Raw genomic sequence first — 17,988 nt, 5'->3', positions numbered from 1 at the left:
TGTTCTCAATGTAAAAAATTTCTTTCTTATATCAAGATGAAACCTCTCCTGGTGCAACTTGTATCTGTTGTCCCTTGTCTTCTCCATGTGGCACCTTGTGAAGAGAGAACCTCTGTCCTCTGTGTAGCTGCTCTTTAACTACTGGAATACTGTGATGAGGTCCCCCCGAGCCTTCTCTTCTCTATGGAGAAAAGACCTTAACTCCTTGAGTCTTTCCTCATAGGGCAAGTTCCCCAGGCTTTTGATCACCTTCCTGGCCCTCCTTTGGACCCTCCCCAGTATGTTATAACATGCCTTTTTCTTTGTCTTTTTCCACTTCCAGCACTCAGGTTTCATGCCTTCACTCTTCTTGCAAGTTTCTTCATATTCTAGTCATGACAGAAGAACTTCCTTTGTCCTAATATCCTGTCACCTCATTCACTGAACTCATTTCCACCTGGTTCTTCCATCTCACAAGTAGTATTACAGCTTTTCCATCGTAAAAGTATAATCTCATGGGTAAAAAACTGGCTGGGTGGCTGAGCCCAGAGAGTTGTGGTGAATGGAGTTAAATCCAGTTGGCGACTGGTCACAAGCCGTGTTCCCCAGGGCTCAGGTTTGGGGCTAGTCTTGTTTAATATCTTTATCAATGATCTGGATGAGGGGATTGAGTGCGCCCTCAGTAAGTTTGCAGATGACACCAAACTGGGTGGGAGTGTCGATCTGCTCGAGGGTAGGATGGACCTGCAGAGGGACCTGGACAGGCTGGATCGATGGGCTGAGGCCAGTTGTATGAGGTTTAACAAGGCCAAGTGCCAGGTCCTGGATGTGGGTCACAATAACCCCACGCAATGCTACAGGCTTGGGGAAGAGTGGCTGGAAAGCTGCCTGGCCGAAAAGGACCTGGGGGTGCTGGTTGACAGCTGGCTGCCCATGAGCCAGCAGTGTGCTCAGGTGGCCAAGAAGGCCAACAGCATCCTGGCTTGTATCAGGAATAGTGTGGCCAGCAGGAGCAGGGAGGTGATTGTTCCCCTGTACTCGGCACTGGTGAGGCTGCACCTGGAATACTGTGTCCAGTTTTGGGCCCCTCACTACAAGACAGACATTGAGGTGCTGGAGCATGTCCAGAGAAGGGCAACGAAGCTGGTGAAGGGTCTGGAGCACAGGTCTTATGAGGAGCGGCTGAGGGAACTGGGGTTGTTTAGCCTGGAGAAGAGGAGGCTGAGGGGAGACCTTATCACTCTCTACAACTGCCTGAAAGGAGGGTGTAGTGAGGTGGGTGTTGGTCTCTTCTCCCAAGTGGTTAGCGATAGGACGAGAGGAAATGGGCTCAAGCTGTGCCAGGGGAGGTTTAGATTGGATATTAGGAAAAATTTCTTCACGGAAAGGGTGGTCAAGCATTGGAACAGGCTGCCCAGAGAGGTGGTGGAGTCACCATCCCTGGACGTGTTCAAAAACCAGGTAGATGTGGCACTTTGGGACATGGTTCAGTAGGCATGGTGGTGTTGGGCTGATGGTTGGACTGATGGTCTTAGAGGTCCTTTCCAACCTTAATGATTCCTAGTTTTTACTTTCATTAAAAAATAATGCAGTCACCAAGCGAGGAAACATGAAAGTGCTACTCTATCCTTAATTGGTTTAGTGGTGGACTTGGTAGTGTTAGGTTAATGGTTGGACTGGATGATCTTAAAGGTCTTTTCCAACCTAAACAATTGTATGATTCTATGATTCTCATAATAGGGTACCATCTTCCTGTTCTCCCATCATATATAATCTCCAATTTCCATTCACTAAGTTATCTTCAGGGGCAAGTGTTAGGGCTCTCATTTATTAATTCTGCACTCATGGCAGCTTTTGACCTGGTTAATGTCTTCCTCCTGGACCACTTGTCTTTGTTTTGCTTTTGATTTCGTTATCTCCTTCCACTCAACAATTTCTGATCTCCTCTAACATATTTTTTCTCACATTTTCTTTTCTGAGGGAAAGCTATAACACAAAAATAAGCAAGATCTACTTTCAACATAATTCACTTTTATCCCCATTAGAGATAATAAAACATCCTTCCTTAATTTAAATGAATGGATTATGCCCTCAGTGCACATCACACTATGTTTATATAATTTGATAGTTTACTTTTTAATTTCTTATTTGGTGCTGCAATGGGTGGTGTGAATTATTGTATTGTTGTAATTATTGTATTCAGTTATTTGTAGAAGAGTCCTCTGCAAGCAAGAGCCTCCAGAGACTCAGAGCAGTTCACCACATTTCTATCCTGCATGTATACCCTAATTCAGGTAATTGCTTTACCTTCAATCTTATACAACCTATATCCTAGACTGGCAGATTTTATATATATTTAACACATATATTTTGCCAGCCGAAAAACTAAACATGGCTTATTCATGGCACTTGACAGCTGTTACTGAAACAAGACAGGAAGCTGGAAAGATGTTATACTGGAGGCTTCTTATGTTTAGTTTTGGATTATTCTCAAGTAAATCCTTCAGTGTTAATAAAATAATTTAGATTTCTCATGAATCCTCCTTGGGCAATTTTTTTTAAAAACAGTAATTCTGAAAAAGGATAAGTTGTCAGCACTGATATTTCTAAAACTGATTTATCTGCCCTTTCAAAAATCTTTTGCTAGTGTTTAGAAAGGGTGCAAGAAGACAATCATAATTGTAGCAACTGCCTTCAGCTCTGCTTTCCTTTTGAAGTCATCATTCTAACCTAGTGCAAGGCCAAGTCTTGTTTATGTAAAATGTATAAAGTGTTAACAGGTTAAATCTCCTGTCATACAAAGTCATATGTGAAATACTGATTTATTCTATGCAAAACCATATACTTTACATAGGACCAAATCTGGAATATTTGCTAGAAGCCATCTCATTGAAATCAGATAGGTTTTTAAGGGATTTAAGCAAATTAGATATACAACTCTCAGCATTTCTGAAGATACTAACCTTCCACTGACAGACAGCTTCTATTCCCATTCATTATGCCTCAGGTTTTCAGGCCTAGGTATTTGAATTAGCTTTATGTCATCTTTACTCTGACCAGAGTTTGGAAAATGAGTATGTAGTTTTGTGACTACACAGAAATTAGTGGTATATATATAAAAGATTTTTAATGAAACACATTGATTAACAGTTCCCTTATGCTATTATAATGGCTTTGATCTGTGAGAAAAGTAATAAAACCAGAATCTGAACCATTGAAAATTAATGCAGTTCTACTGTAGTTAATTTATATCTGCTTTAAGCTGTGTATTCACCAATAGTTAAACCTATGCCATAGTCTGTTTAAAGAGTGGAATTAATGTTATCTAAATGCTAACTCTCAAATAATACTGGTATTTAAAAGGCAGTAGTTAAGGCTTGTGCCTGTTATATCAAATTGGTTTTTTTGAAAAAGATTGATAAAATCAAAATTTTTCATTAATAAACAGTCTTGTTTTATCTAAAACTGTTTATCCAGTTTTGACATATTGCCGGACTGGCACTGCTCTTATATGTCCCAAACTCAGTGAAATTAATTTCTTATTCATTCTCATAATGACCATGAGTGTGTTAAGTACACAGGTGTATTCAATAAGAACAAATTAGGTTTGCTTTCAACTCTCCTAGAAGCACCTTGGCTCAGAGCAGAAAGCTTGTATGTCATCAGAAGGATCTTCCAAGGCTATTAATAAGGAAGAGCCACACAAGTTTTTATGGCACAGTGGGCACAGCGGGCACAGCAACTGGTTTTCCCTCTGTTCAGCCATTCACAAGAGTATGTCATAATGAAGCTAAAAACCATGGTTGAATATTAATGAAGGCAAACAGCATACATTCTTCACTCCTTAACTAGTCTTTTCCACATTTCATTTGAGTGTATACCAAAACTGACATAAAACTGATAACTAAGAAGGAGCCATCGTATGTAACATTGTGTGATACCCTCATATGAGATGGCAACTCGCTTTTCTTTTTGCTTTGTTGCTGTTAACATCCATTTCAGAAAGTGCTATCCAGCACTGACTGAAAAAAAGATGACTTTGTAGAAGATATGATGCAGTGGTAATCAACAGAAACCAGAAAGTAAGACTGTGGGCTCAGATGCTGGCTGAAGATCACTCAGTCTAGCCACAAGTCTAAAAATGCACCACTGTACGGTAAAGCTGGAAAATCTCTAACATCTTGGCTTTTACTAACAAAAAAGAAGAAAGTTAAACTCATGGAAGACAGCTGTGATAATTTTGGTCATTTCCAGACATGTTAAATTTTCATTATAGCAATTATTCTTTTAATTATCTTCTTAAACAGCTGCCATTTTAAAACATCATCCACCATGATCGGCTTTTCAAAAATTCATTTTAATCAGTAGGGGTCCAATTTAGGAAAGCACAAAAGTATGCATTAAGGACTAGCCCTGTTGAAGGCAATAGCCAAATTCATTCTTAACTTCAGGCGTGTATTAAGGCTTCAGTCTGGCTTCAGTCATGGAACTGAAGAAGTGAGAATGATTCAGGCATAGAGTAAACTGCAACTGAAGAAATCTCGTATGTAGCTTTGCAGCCTCTTCTCAGAGAACATCTGTGACAGCTGCATTGTGGAGGGGCAGAAGGGAGCGTTGTCTAGGTGTCATAGGTAGAAACTGAGAAATTAAGCTCTTCACATTTTCAGTTCAAAAAATTCCACAAAGACACTGTTGGTAAGAGGCTGTAATAGCAAAGTTTTTGTATGGATAATATGGTGCATCTAGTGAGTCTACCCAGGAAAAATAAGACAAGCTATTAAAAGAAAAGTAAGTTTTGGACAGCTAGCAGGTATAATAGTACTCTCACACAGCTGTGTCAATGGGGTCAAAGCAAAGGCTTCTGCATTGAGTTAAAATGCACAGTATGTTGTTATGCTTAAAAAAATCCATGATCTCAAGCTGTGTTTTCTATCTGGAACCTAGAAAAGGTTGAGGAATAGGCTGCCAGGGAGCAGCAAGGGACAACTGCTGCATAAAGGACAAGGAGCCAAGTATGGTAACATAGCAGGCAGGGCAGGGGCCTCACCAGCCAGGTTTAGTCTCACAGTACGTGACTGAGGTGAACAAGACAGGCCTGGGGATGCAACTGGGGTCAACCAGGAGTCCAGATCACCAGAAAAGGTTGTGGTGATGCAGCAGGTCCAAGGTCAAGCTGGGAAGTCAATCCACAGGTCAGGTCCAGTGATCACCAGGCAAGTCCACAGCAACAAAACAGATCCAGCTGAGCTGGAGACAGGTGCACATGTGATACAGCTTAGACAAGGACTGAAAGCCTAGTCCTGACCTTAAATGGAGCCGCTGAGCCCATGGCCAGAGGGTGTTGGTGGAGGCCCCAGGTGAGACTGGCCATGGCCAGTAAGGGCTGTTGGTGCACACAGGTCCCTGACACAGGCTACCTGTCAGGGGTAGCCAAACTGCAGGAGGTTTTCTCTTTAAAGAAGCCCAGAAAAGTCATGCTTAGAGTTAAGCAGAAGAGAAAACCACAAATAAGACCCACCTGTGATAGTTTTTTACATAACACCTGTGCATGTTTGAAATAGATATCTACAAGACTGGAAAAGAAGAGCAAAAAGAAGTTTTATTTACTCTAGCAAGAGAGTTATGAGATCACGCAAAACCTGTTCAAACTATAGAGGAAATAGTAATTTCCAAAAACTCACATATGACATTAACCATACAGGTTTAGTACTGAGGCTTTGAATTGGGTAACAAGAATCTAATTTTTTTCCATCAAATGCTTCCACAGCTATGCATCTTCAGAGGAAGCGAGAAGATAAATGCTGTGATGTAGAACAGGGCAGCTGGTTTGGATCCTTGTCCCTGTATATGCTGAAAGAGCACTAGAACAGTTATTCTTACTGTAGGCATGTTCATACAGCCCATCATCACAAAGTTAACAGAAAGCATATATATCTCTCAAGTATTTAGTGAACTACATACCTCCCAAGCATTTATACTCCTATCTGGATATTTTTCTTTTGTCATTATTCAGAAAGAATATGAAAAACACCAACTTAATCTTTCATTAACTTAGATTTTTCCCTGCTGTAGACTGTGAACTTGGGATATGACAGAGTCTTTTCTATGAATTTTTGCATCCCACATCTGTGTACAACAACCTTAGAGAAGAATTTTGGGGGAATTACTTTTCCATTTTTATTTGTGTGATGGAGTAATCGGTCATATATGTGCAGTCAGGTGTATTATTCAGGATAATGGGGAACTGGAATAGATCAGGTAATGGAAAACAGACATGCAGGTATTGCAAGATGCGCAATTTCAATGCAGAGATTCCTCAGGAACTCTGCGCCGTTGGTTCAGTTTTGGTGCAGCTTAGCAGGGACCCTGTTAGAAATAGGCTACATGCAGCCTCTTGAGGAGTCTTCACACCGTGTATCCCCGCTTCTGAGGGCTCTTACTAGCTCAGACCCAGAGTACAGAAACGTACAAAAAACCCTTTTGCATTCGTTGTTTTGCCAGCCCAGAGACAGAGCCATACAGGAAAAATGTCTAATTACAGAAATTGTTCAGCTGGGGGCTGAGAGGTGGGCAGGTTCCCAGTGGTTCCTGTGACTTACCAGAACAGTGCAAACTTCAAAATTGAAATAGTCCTATAAGAGAAACTTTGTGTAGCACCTTCTGAGAAATGTGAGATAATATATGCCAAAGACAATTTCAAAACTGGTATCTAAGGAACAGGAATAAAAGAAAATATCCAACAAATAATTTATATGGTGACCAGTTTTTCTGTCAGTTCTAAATGTAACTTGTCACATTGTATGACATTAATTTTTTATTAATTTTCCATGGTTTTCTTCAGTGCTGATTTGAAGGTAATAAAAGGTTTTTCTTTCTTTTTAAATCATATGTCTGATCCTCAGGTTTTGTGCATAGATATTAATTTGTGTGTTTTATTGAACATCTCTGGATAAACTGCCTTATTGCTATCCAAAGAGAAGAAGACTCTGAGTGCTACAGATTGTGTCTGACAAAGCTGTTCTGTAATACAGGGACTGACCTACTCCCTCTTAGTCATAGTTAGTGACAACTTTGGGCCACGTTCTAATATCTTTATTTAACTGACACTACAGATAGCTACAGTTTTCTTACTATGCCTGCTCCTTGAATAAGGAGTTAGTCTGCCTGTGTAACAATGTGTATGTGTATACAGGGACTCAGTATCTGGTCTTATAAGATAGCCTGAAAATCCTATCTGAGGAGCCATCTATGACTGCAGTGTTGAGACATTACCATGTTAGATATGTGCCAAAGGCAGATCAGGTTCTTCTCTTGTTCTCTTCTTCCTTGCAAAAGGAAGCAAGTATTTTTTGATCGACTTCTGAATGTTTGCTTTTCCTGATGGGCCCAGCTAGCTCAGCTTTTCACATACAGTGAAATTTGTATTCCTTTCCCAGTTTGTTCTGTTCCTCCTCTACAAACCTAGACTGCACCATCTGCATTGCTCAAGGTGCAGACACAAATTTAGAACCAACATCATATTGTCAGGCAGGAAGACAATGTCATCTTTTCTTTCCTCTTGTACTGCTTCAGAAAGGCCAGCAACAAGCTAACACAAGGAAATCAAAATGAGTAACTGCTAGCTTACTAATACCCAATATGAACAGGTACAGAAGAGATAATGACTAAATCTAGGGAGACTAGGCTGATGGCTCTTGGGTCAACTGATACAAGAGTGACATTTCTAAATTTATCTTCTCATGTGCACTGTAGAAGTTGGGCCTACTAATTGAAGGTTAAGTTCTTAAAGGTATGTGTGTGTGCCAGGTGCTCTGTTTTTCTGTGACTACCTCTGAAAATTTTGTGTTTATTCCCCCAACGTTCTATTATGGGAAGCCTCTTTTCCCTCCTCTCAGATGATAGTGAACTTCTCAGGATGGGGACTGTCTTTGGCTAGTGAGTAGGTGATCTTAATATAAGGTGATCTTACATCGTAATGCAAACAACTAATGATAGAAGTACTGCATTGGATACAACTCAAAAGCAAGAAACTAATTGTCAAAGTATCAGGAAAAAGTATTGAAGCTCCTTTATACATATGCTAATTTTTTCCTGTTTGGAATGCTTAGAGAAGAAGAAAATTAAGCAATATAAATTAAGCAGTATTTTACAGTGGTATAACTGTGAATGCAGTTAATTAGCACAGGGGAAAAAATGATCCTGAAAATAATGTTGGAAATGAAGTCTGGTTAAATAGATGATAATGCTTTTGCTGGCTGTGTGACAAGCCCCAGTACAAGATGTCTAGTGTGTAGATTCCACCACTGAGTAACTCATTGCCATAATTCATGTAAAACAATACAATTTTATCATTCTTCCAATAAAATTAACTACAAACCGGGCTTGTAGTGCAGCATTTATGCTGGCCTCTATGCCCCAAAGGTCATTGTATTGTCTGCATAAAATGTTTGAGTCATATTTGAAAGAAGAGTAATGGGATAAAAATGTCTTCGTTGGAAGTGTTTTCTTCCCTGGAGTGTAGGAGCTCTCGAGTACTTAACCATAGTACTGTAGCAGATGGTGAGCAGCCAAGCCACTATAATGGGATGAGAATCTCTAATGTCAACGTTGGCTTCAGGGATGAAAAACACAGTTTTTATAGAGAGAGGCCTTACTTTCATCTGCAGTGTAACACTAAGTGTTCAGCTGCATTTTAACTAAATGGTTTTATTTCCTACAGCAAATAAAGTATCTTTGTTAGGATAATAAGAACTACCATCATTATGCATAAAAATCTGGTTCTGCTGAAATCAGTGGCAAGACTACTTGATTTCAGTGTAATTGAGGCTTCACCAGTCCATTTAAATGTCAAATCACCATAGCAGGCATTTGTGCTTTGAGCAGTATCAATAGCATTCTGGATATTCAGTGTATTAGCACTGACAGCATCAAAATTAGATGTCGTTGTGAATGACAGTATATCAACATTCACTATATGGTTATCCTTGTGCCTAATGACTCAGTTTAAAAGTGGGTCATAGCAGTTCTATGAGACAAATCATTCTGAAGGCTGAATCTATGCAGAACACATGGGAACAGAATCCTTTTTTCCCTGGAATAAACAATGCTGGAGGAGACAAGCTTATGCTGAGTCTTCATTCTGCCATTTAGAGAAGAAACACAAAGTGGAATTCATGCAAAAATATCACAGAAGTGGAGGCAGACTCAACTGCAGGCTGGTCTTGCTCCCTGCCAACCCAAACAGGGAGCACTGTAGTCACTTCAACATGGAGTTCACTCTCAGTTTGCTGAGTCAGCTGAGAGCAGGGCATCCACTGTCCTCTCTAGCAATACAGCACACTGGGAGTGGGGCTGTGAGAACAGTGTACATTGTGTAGAAGTGTTTTCCGAACACTTCAGCTCTGCAGATAACAGAATTTAGAATCGTAGAATCATAGAATGCTTTGGGTTGGAAGGGACTTTTAGAGGTCATCTAGCCCAACCCCCCTGCAGTGAGCAGGGACAGCTTTAACCACATCAGGTTGCTCAGAGCCCCGGCCAACCTGACCTGGAATGTTTCCAGGGATGGGGCCTCCACCGCCTCTCTGGGCAACCTGTTCCAGTGCTTCACCACCCTCATTGTAAAAAATGTCTTCCTTATATCCAGTCTAAATCTATTCTTCTTTAGTTTAAAACCATTATTCCTTGTCCTGTCACAACAGGCCTTGCTAAAAAGATTGTCCCCATCCTTCCTATAGGCCCCCTTTAAGTACTGGAAGGCCGCAATAAGGTCTCCCCGCAGCCTTCTCTTCTCCAGGCTCAACAACCCCAAATTTACCTGCTATCCAGCTTAGACAGAGCATGTGGTATGTGTAACTGTGTCTTCCCACAGGGCAAATACTCTGTCATGAGTGACTACTATTTTGGTCTTTGCCTATCAGCTGGAGTTGCTGTTTTCAGACTGTGATAAAATGCTTTATTCTGGTTTTCAGCAGAAATACCTGCATTCCCACATCCTATCACACATGCACATACACACAGACACTGCTGCTGCTTTAGTTTAGGTCAGGGAATGAAGCATTCTGACGTCAATATGCTCATAACAACCAAAAAGTTATTATCAGTAATAAGAAGATAATTCTCTCTGTGCAAAGTTCTTTTTGTTTGTGTCAGCCAGCAAGATCACATCTTACCTTAGTTTCTGAGGTGGTGGGAAAAGGAATTACGCTTGCCAGATGAATTCTGAAATGGTTTCACTCTGAACCAGCTGGGAGTCACAGGACTGGAATGACAGGGTCAGGAGAGCAGAGACCATTCTGGTTTGGCATGAAAGAGGAGAGAGGGACATGAGGGACATGGAAAACATCAAGATGTCTGAGTAAACAAAAACGCTAGACCTCAGCTGGGGTAAATCCGAGAAGATGCAATGAATTCAGTGAAATCTATGCCAGTTAGTCTAGGCCCCCAGACCTTCCAGGGTTTGACTGATGTAAATCATATAGTGATTCTTTTAAAGTTTATCCCATCACTAATTATTTGGTGTGTCTAAGGGTCTGACATTCACTTTGCAAGGCTTTTTAAGAACTGATTTTACCAAGAAACCACAGGATTCAGGGTAACATTTTTTAGACAGTTTGGTGTCAGTGGTGGTTTTTTCTCCTCGAGGTTTGCTTTGTTGCACAGCTGTGGTTTTATTGGGAAAAGTCTTCACGTAGCATCTGGTTTTTCATTGCCTGTTTCTGGTGATGTTTGCTGGAAAAAAGCATAGCATTTCCAAGTGAAAAGTGTGTGCCCTGTCAGGAACCTTCCCCCAGCCTTGTTAGAGTGCAGGTATGCTACCCAAATCCTACTCAGAGCTCTGATTTTATAAATAGTGGCCAAAGTACAAAATGCAAAACCTAAACAAACCTGAACATAAGTCTAAAAGCTATAAACCCAAACAGTCCATAAATCAAATGATAAGATTCCACAAGATGAAGAATTCATGAATAACAAGCATGTAAGTTCACTTGGTAGCATGTTGGAAATGTGCCACCTCCTGCAAGTGGTAATCAAATACACCTGAACTAGTGGTTTATGACTTAAATAATGTGAAATATTTTCCATCTACTGTATTAGAAGCTAGATTAGAGAAATCAAAAAGAAAGGTTTAACGACTCGAGAAAATAAGAAGAGAAAGCTGTGCTTTCACAGACATTTCCTTTGCAGTAAATCAATGTTTGCCTCCTTTTAGTGTCCTCTTCACTTATGGGGGAGGAGGTTACCTTTCATTTATCAGAGGCAGCAAGATATTTCTGCTCTTGGAAATGTTGCCATGAACTAGATGTGTCTCAAAGGGAGTCTAATTTCTCATTACCTTTCTAACCTTTCAGCCTTTGCTGATTCCAAAATGAGGAATTTTGAAATGTAAGCTCAGAAGCAAACTGCATCCTTTCAACAGCCCTCTCTATTTAGTCAGATAAGAACATCTGTGCAATTTTAAGGGAAGCCTTCCAAAGTGTTAGTGATCCACTGATATTTTTCAGTTGGCAATTGACATAAATAAACCCAGGTCTGGACCCAAATGCGTGTTTTCTTGAGACTTCATTTTTTCTTTAGTTTCTAAATTTTTGCTGGTTGGTGAGAGATAAAAACCTGTCTATAGAGGAATACATCTTATGGCTTAACTTTATCATCATGTGAAACTAGATGAAGTGCCCCTAACATAATGTAGATGAGATGCTGAGCACAACTCATTCATAAAAGTTGCGAGTCTCCAAAAGAAGGCTGCAGGGTTATTCTTAAAATCCATTGCTCTTTCAAGTCTATTAATTAGTCCTCTGAATGAATGCAATTGTTAGCACAGCATATTGTGTGCCGTATTCAGGAACAGAATTGAAGCTGTATTAAAATCTCCCATCATGATAGCAAAATTTAAGGAGTTGATGCTGTGAGCTCCAAACCACGTGAACCTCTAAGAACTGGAAGCTGCCAGTGGTTGTCTTAGATAACCATAAGAAAACATGTGGTATTATGCATATCATTGCATGGTAACAATTGTTTATTTCTGATTTTTTGCTGGTAACTAGCACATTTTACTTAGCTATTTATTCAAATAGTTTGATTTAAGTAAACCCTTTAATTAGATTCAACTCTGAATTAGGCTTAATTGCCTCACATGTCCAGATGTTAGTTTTCCAGTGAACTGAAAAAAAATATTAAATGGTATGCCTTGAATAAGATAGAGGCACAGGGTGGAAGCTTGCTCAGGTTCCTTCCAAATAGCTGCCCTTTTACACAATGATAGGAAAAAGCATTATCACTGATGTATAAAGAACTGACTACAAAATGTATTCTTTTGAAAATATGAGAAAAAGAATAAAAAACTTCCTCCTGCAAATTTTCCTAATAACGAAAAGTAGTTAACATGCCACAAGCTGTTTTAAATGTTGTTGCTTGGTGTTTTCTTAGACCTCTTAGAAGATTCAGTAGGGGGAGATGAGAGGGAGCAAGTTGCCTGAAAACAGTTACAGTAACCCCAGATCTGAAGTAGTAGTTAAATTGAGCCAAAGTTCTGCAACATGTAGCCCATTTTAGCATTATATGGATCAGTGACTATCAGCTGTCTTTGGAAAGGGACGTGATATAAAGGATGATGTAATACAAAGTGCATTTGTATAAATTACTTTCTAGTAAAAAACCCTACATCAAAGCAAACCTCATAGCAATGAAAATTGGTGTAATCTTTGCCATGCCAAATGCTCAATCCAAACCCAAACTATTGTTTCACTTTGTTGGGTTCTGGAAACATATTTCCCAACCATTAATTTGTATCATTAAGTACTGAATACCATATAAAAACAGTACACAAACTTGTGCTATTTAACTGAGACATGGTATCACTTTCCCCTGCAATTTTTATTTTAATTTCGTGTCTTTTTCATGGTTTTCTAGAATAGTGATGCTGAGTATTGGGGGAAGCATCAGAGGAATAGCATAAATCAAGACTGTCCCTATATTCCTTTAATTCCAAACATCAGGTTTAAAAAAAAAAAAAAAGGAAGAAAAAAGAAAAGCAAGCTCCCTATCTGTGTGGTGGGCTCAGATCAGGTCAGACCAAAAGCCCACTGGGCTTCATTTGCTCTTGGCCTCTGTAGGACTAAATTTCTTGCTTTTACCTTTTTTCTTGATGCTTATGTAGAAGTCCAAGCCTGTTGACTTAATTTCTAAACCATTGTGCTGGGAGTGGGTCAGCCAGGTAGCATCTCTTCCCAGGCCTGCACACCATCTCAGTGAACTTAAAATGATGTCAGCATCTCCGGGAGCTAGAGACCCAGAAACATCTCTGAATTAAGCAAACCTGTTAGCTCTGCTCTGGATCAAACCCTTAAATGGCTCTCCTATGCTTTTAGCTGCCTTAGTCTCCCAATTAACTTTTTTTTTTCTTCTCACAAAGTCTGTTCATCTCATAGTGAAAGGATCACGGATATAATCAGAATTTTCACATCTAAGTGTTTTTTACTCATCGTTTGAAAGAAAACCAGCAACAACTGAAAGATAATAGCTTCTGGTAGATACTGAAGAACAGAACAAGCATAGTGATACGTTCCTAGAATAATCAACTGCCAAAATTACTTTATATGCAGGGACTTTCTGAGCCAGAGGATCATCTTTGTGTTTAAAAGCCTTTATTAGATGTTTCTTCAATTAATTTGTTCAATCCCTTGCAAGCCTTTGCGATCTTCCAGCATCCACAACATCCTGTGGCAAGAAATTCCATGAGGCAGTCTGTTAGTCTGATGATTGTGCTGCTATTGTGTTTCTACAATGCATGGAAATTAACAACTCTGTGATATTTTCCTGCTCATTATCTTAACACGGGAAATCACTTTGATATTGCTCAAAGCACTAAGCTAGGTTCTTGACTGATACAAATTGAAATAAATGGAACTAGGATAATTTATGAAATAGTATAGTGTTATTGCTGTGCAAGAGCAGTCTTGAGTTTGAGATTGAGGTCAAATTTTTCCATCTGTCCACACAATTAACCTACAGAATTTCCTATTATATTGGCTTTGTGAGGACCGTGCTGGTACCCCCAGGAGGAAATAACTGTGTGAGTCCTCTACTGTAGAGAGTGCTGACCTGCTGTCAGGACTGTGCCTTGCCTGGGGATCTAATCTATCCTGTCTCACTTTGCAGTGCTTTCAAATGGCAAATACACAGGAAATGAGGTGACACAAAGTCTTTCATAAAAAGACCCCAGAATTTTTCACCATAAGGACATATGACATCTGTAGAAAGTCTGTGTTCTGGTTGCTTGGCAGTGGGATAAAGAACATGTGGAGCTGAGTCCTGGGAGCACTTCAGGCTACATACAGTATTCTTGGTATCTCTCAGATCTTATAGGTAAGTATAGAAATGCATCCCATTGCACAGAACACCTCCTTTCTACTCTGGTTTCTTTAGGATGGAACTTGTATTTCATCCTCATTACATACATTTAGAATGTAACTTTATGTGCAGGAATCTTAAAGCCTTGAGAAGGTACTTTGTTGGGGCAGATTCTGTGAGAAGCTTCTGGAGGACTCTCAGAAAGATCTTATGCATGAGACCAATGCAGATAGCCTTTCTAAGGGGAGTTAGGAGTGGGAAGAGTGCATCAGAGTGGGCATCTTTTGAACAGCCCATAGTTAAAGGATTTCATGCAGGACTCTGTAATTTATGGATACCTCACTGCCAGTAGTACTTAGGCTGCAGCAGCAGTATGCTTAATGCTGGCTAACTGCCCAAGGATGTAGCTTTCTTTCTGGGCAAATTTTGCAGCCTGCAACCATGTCCTGAAGCAGCTACTGACCTGGAACTTAGCTGATTGAAAACTTATCTCAGCACGTACCTTTTAGCCTGGAAATTCTGCCTTCTAGCTTCCAGAAACTCAGCATATATGTCCCACCTATCTTGCTTCCTCCCAGTTTTAATTGCTTTTAATTCTGAGTATCAGATCATCTTTTCCCCTTATTTTCTCAGCAGACAGTTATTCATGGAAAAAAATGTTCCTGGTGTCTGGCTGTGGGGTGGATCATATTCCAAATACAAAGGATGACCTAGTTTCGGTATGTGATGTGGCAGTTTTCCTCAACTCTGACTGTATTTCAGTAGCACTTAGCACCCTCACCTAACTCCTGCCCACAAACTGTTTCCCACTACAGGAGTGTTCATTTTCAGTATAAAAATATCCCTAACAAAATGACAGATTACCCACATTACTGCTTTTTAATGAAGCAGACTCTCTAATGTAAAATAATCAGTGTGGTTTTTGGTTTGGCTCAGAGGTGGCTTACATTAAAATATTGAGTACTAAAATGGTAGGTCAGAGTAATGCTAGAGTAATACCAAATTGTGCATGCCTATCACATTTTATTCCTGTACTTGAAGGGTTGCTCTGTTTTTAGTTATAGCAGGGCCTGTTTACGCCATTGGGAAATGTCCATTCCAAGTTCTATCTGTGCTGATTTTCAGAGAACTGAAATTATAGCTTGGCTCTCATTTGTGATCATAACTTGTATTTCTAGTTAAACATGGGCAGCTCCTATGTTCAGCTCCGGACACCTTTGGGAATGCTTCCTGTGGTAGACAGGATGGAGGTTTTCATGCCACTTTGGATGCCCTCACTAACAGAGCGCTCAGTGACAGTCCTTTAAGACAACATGTAAATGATGGAATGCCAGTCGTTGCTGACGTGTGCTTATGAATGTCAGCTACAGGGATTTCACGGAGCTTATCTCTCTTGAACAATCAATATATTCTTCTAGAACCCACCAAAATGTTGACGTAGGAGATGCAGTTACAGAGCTTGTCATGCAGGCCCTAAAAAGTCATGGCCAACTGTCTAAACTGTTTCTGACTTGAAAACCTATTCTACTTCTTGAAAAAGGGCTAGGTCAGTAGCTTCATGTCCAGTCCTCAAAAGTACTGAGTACTTCCAGTTAGTGTCTGGGATGCCTTCTATTCTCTGTCTGCACGCTAATGCAGTTCAAACTGCTCAGAAATATGCAAGACCTAGTCTTAAATTGTAGTCTCCCCTCATCCATTACTACCTGCTGGCAATGTCTTCAGAGTGAGCATACATCTTTTGAAGACAGCACCATGTCTATGTACTTGGTAAGGTCTTCATAAGCCCTCTGTTTTTCACTTGATTGCCACCACTGTTGGAAGTGTCACCCTTCTGGAGCAACAAGAAGGTGTGTCTCTCTTATTTCACAAAGCCATTAACAGGGAGTCTTCTGTTAGTGCTAATATTTTTAATTCTTCTAACTTCACTGACCTGGCCTAGATTAGTTGTAATAATAATGAGAAGCATGTTTTGAAGGTTACCATCCAGGTGGCAGGATAATTTTTTGTTTATTATGAGCTGATAAATCAGCTATTATTTAATTTACACAACAGCTGCAAAAGTAATTACTTGAATATATTGAACGGTTATGTCTAATGAAGGTGGATTTCTAATGACGGCTTCATTCTGAAGTTCTTACTCATAAAGCAATAATCAGAGCTTTGAAAATTTAGGACAAGTTTAGAGGAACTATCTTATGAAAGCTATCTTAAAGAGTAAATTCTATTCAAAGTCATTCAGTGGGAAACACTAATTTTTTGCTTCTTCAGGTATATGTGCATTATTAAGTGGGGGAAGGACAAAAATTAGGTTAAATTATTGTCTGTATGAGGACTAATATATTATGTACATTGCTGAATGATGTAAGTGCAAGAAAAATAGTATGATTTTATTTATTCAGATGGGAAGAAAGCAAGATAGTTGGAGGAAAGTATTTGCACTATAATAAAGGAGCTAAAATATGGATACTTGGTGATTTGCAGAACACTTCTCATGTTGTCAAAAGATACGGGGCATGGCCTCAAGCATTAATAAGCATTTTGTATCCTTGCTCCGTACCAGTGGACACACAAGCTGTCTTGTTACTTCTTTCTCTGATGTTCAGTAAGATTATATCACAGTAAAATAGGAGACCTTTGTGTCTTGCTGAGAGTCACACAGGTGAGAAGGATGGCTGAATACAACACTGCATGCATTCTGAACTCAGTTCTTGGAGGCGTGATTAGAGTATCAAGGGGTCAGAAAAGAATTGGGTCAGGAAAGCTGTCTGGGGAATTAGGATAAGAAACTATCTCTGGCAAGTGGAGAAGCGGAAAATGAATGTGGACTTGAGCTGTGAATGGACTAGACCATTTGGGTAAAGTGGGAGAGGAGGTAGTGAGAAATAAAAGGACATACTTATGTAGATCCAGTATATATTTATTTTGTTGGAACCTCAGAACTTGAGGTCTTTCATCTCTTATCCCTCTTTTTTTCCTGTGAATAACTAACTCTTGGACTGCCAAACACTACAGACTACCTACCTGCAAAATCTTTCCCTTCAGTGGAAGCAGAATTATCTGTGCATATTTAGTTTATAAGCACTGCAGAGCTATGATGATTTAAATAGTTTTATGTCCCAGCTGACTGACATTGAGCCATTTCATTCTGTTCTGTGTTCATTGTATGTATACAGGTTGGATGATTAACTGGACTCTCCTCTGCTTTTCAGACTGTTTCACTGAAGCTGTCTTACTATGGAATGCATATATTTTTCTTTTAAAACATTACCTTCTGCGTTACACCTTATGGCATTTTTATGTTTGAGACCTCCTCACTTTCTAACAATTTATGATAAATGTGATTCTGTCACTTCATAAAAGTGATGGTTTCATGTGATGTAGCGTGATGTCCTAAATAGCACTTACATCAGCAATGATGCAGACCTCTAACCATTCTGATTGTCAGCATCAGTCTCTGTAGGGACTCCAAAGTAGGTAATTTTTATGCAACTCATTTTGGCTCAGCAATGCATCACACAAGGAATTAGAGTAGAAGCAGTGTTTTCTAGTATTGATACTTTAAGGCAAACCCAGGCTGAAACTGAGATTTGAACTGTAATTCTGATAACTCCTATCAAAGAAGGAAAGCAGTGATTGTTCATTGCTGTCAGTTTTGAC

The sequence above is a fragment of the Pelecanus crispus genome, chromosome 8, assembly GCF_030463565.1.
Source record: "Pelecanus crispus isolate bPelCri1 chromosome 8, bPelCri1.pri, whole genome shotgun sequence".
Lineage (NCBI taxonomy): Eukaryota > Metazoa > Chordata > Aves > Pelecaniformes > Pelecanidae > Pelecanus > Pelecanus crispus.
The sequence above is the reverse complement of the archived record's forward strand: the minus strand, read 5'-3'. Positions refer to the sequence as shown.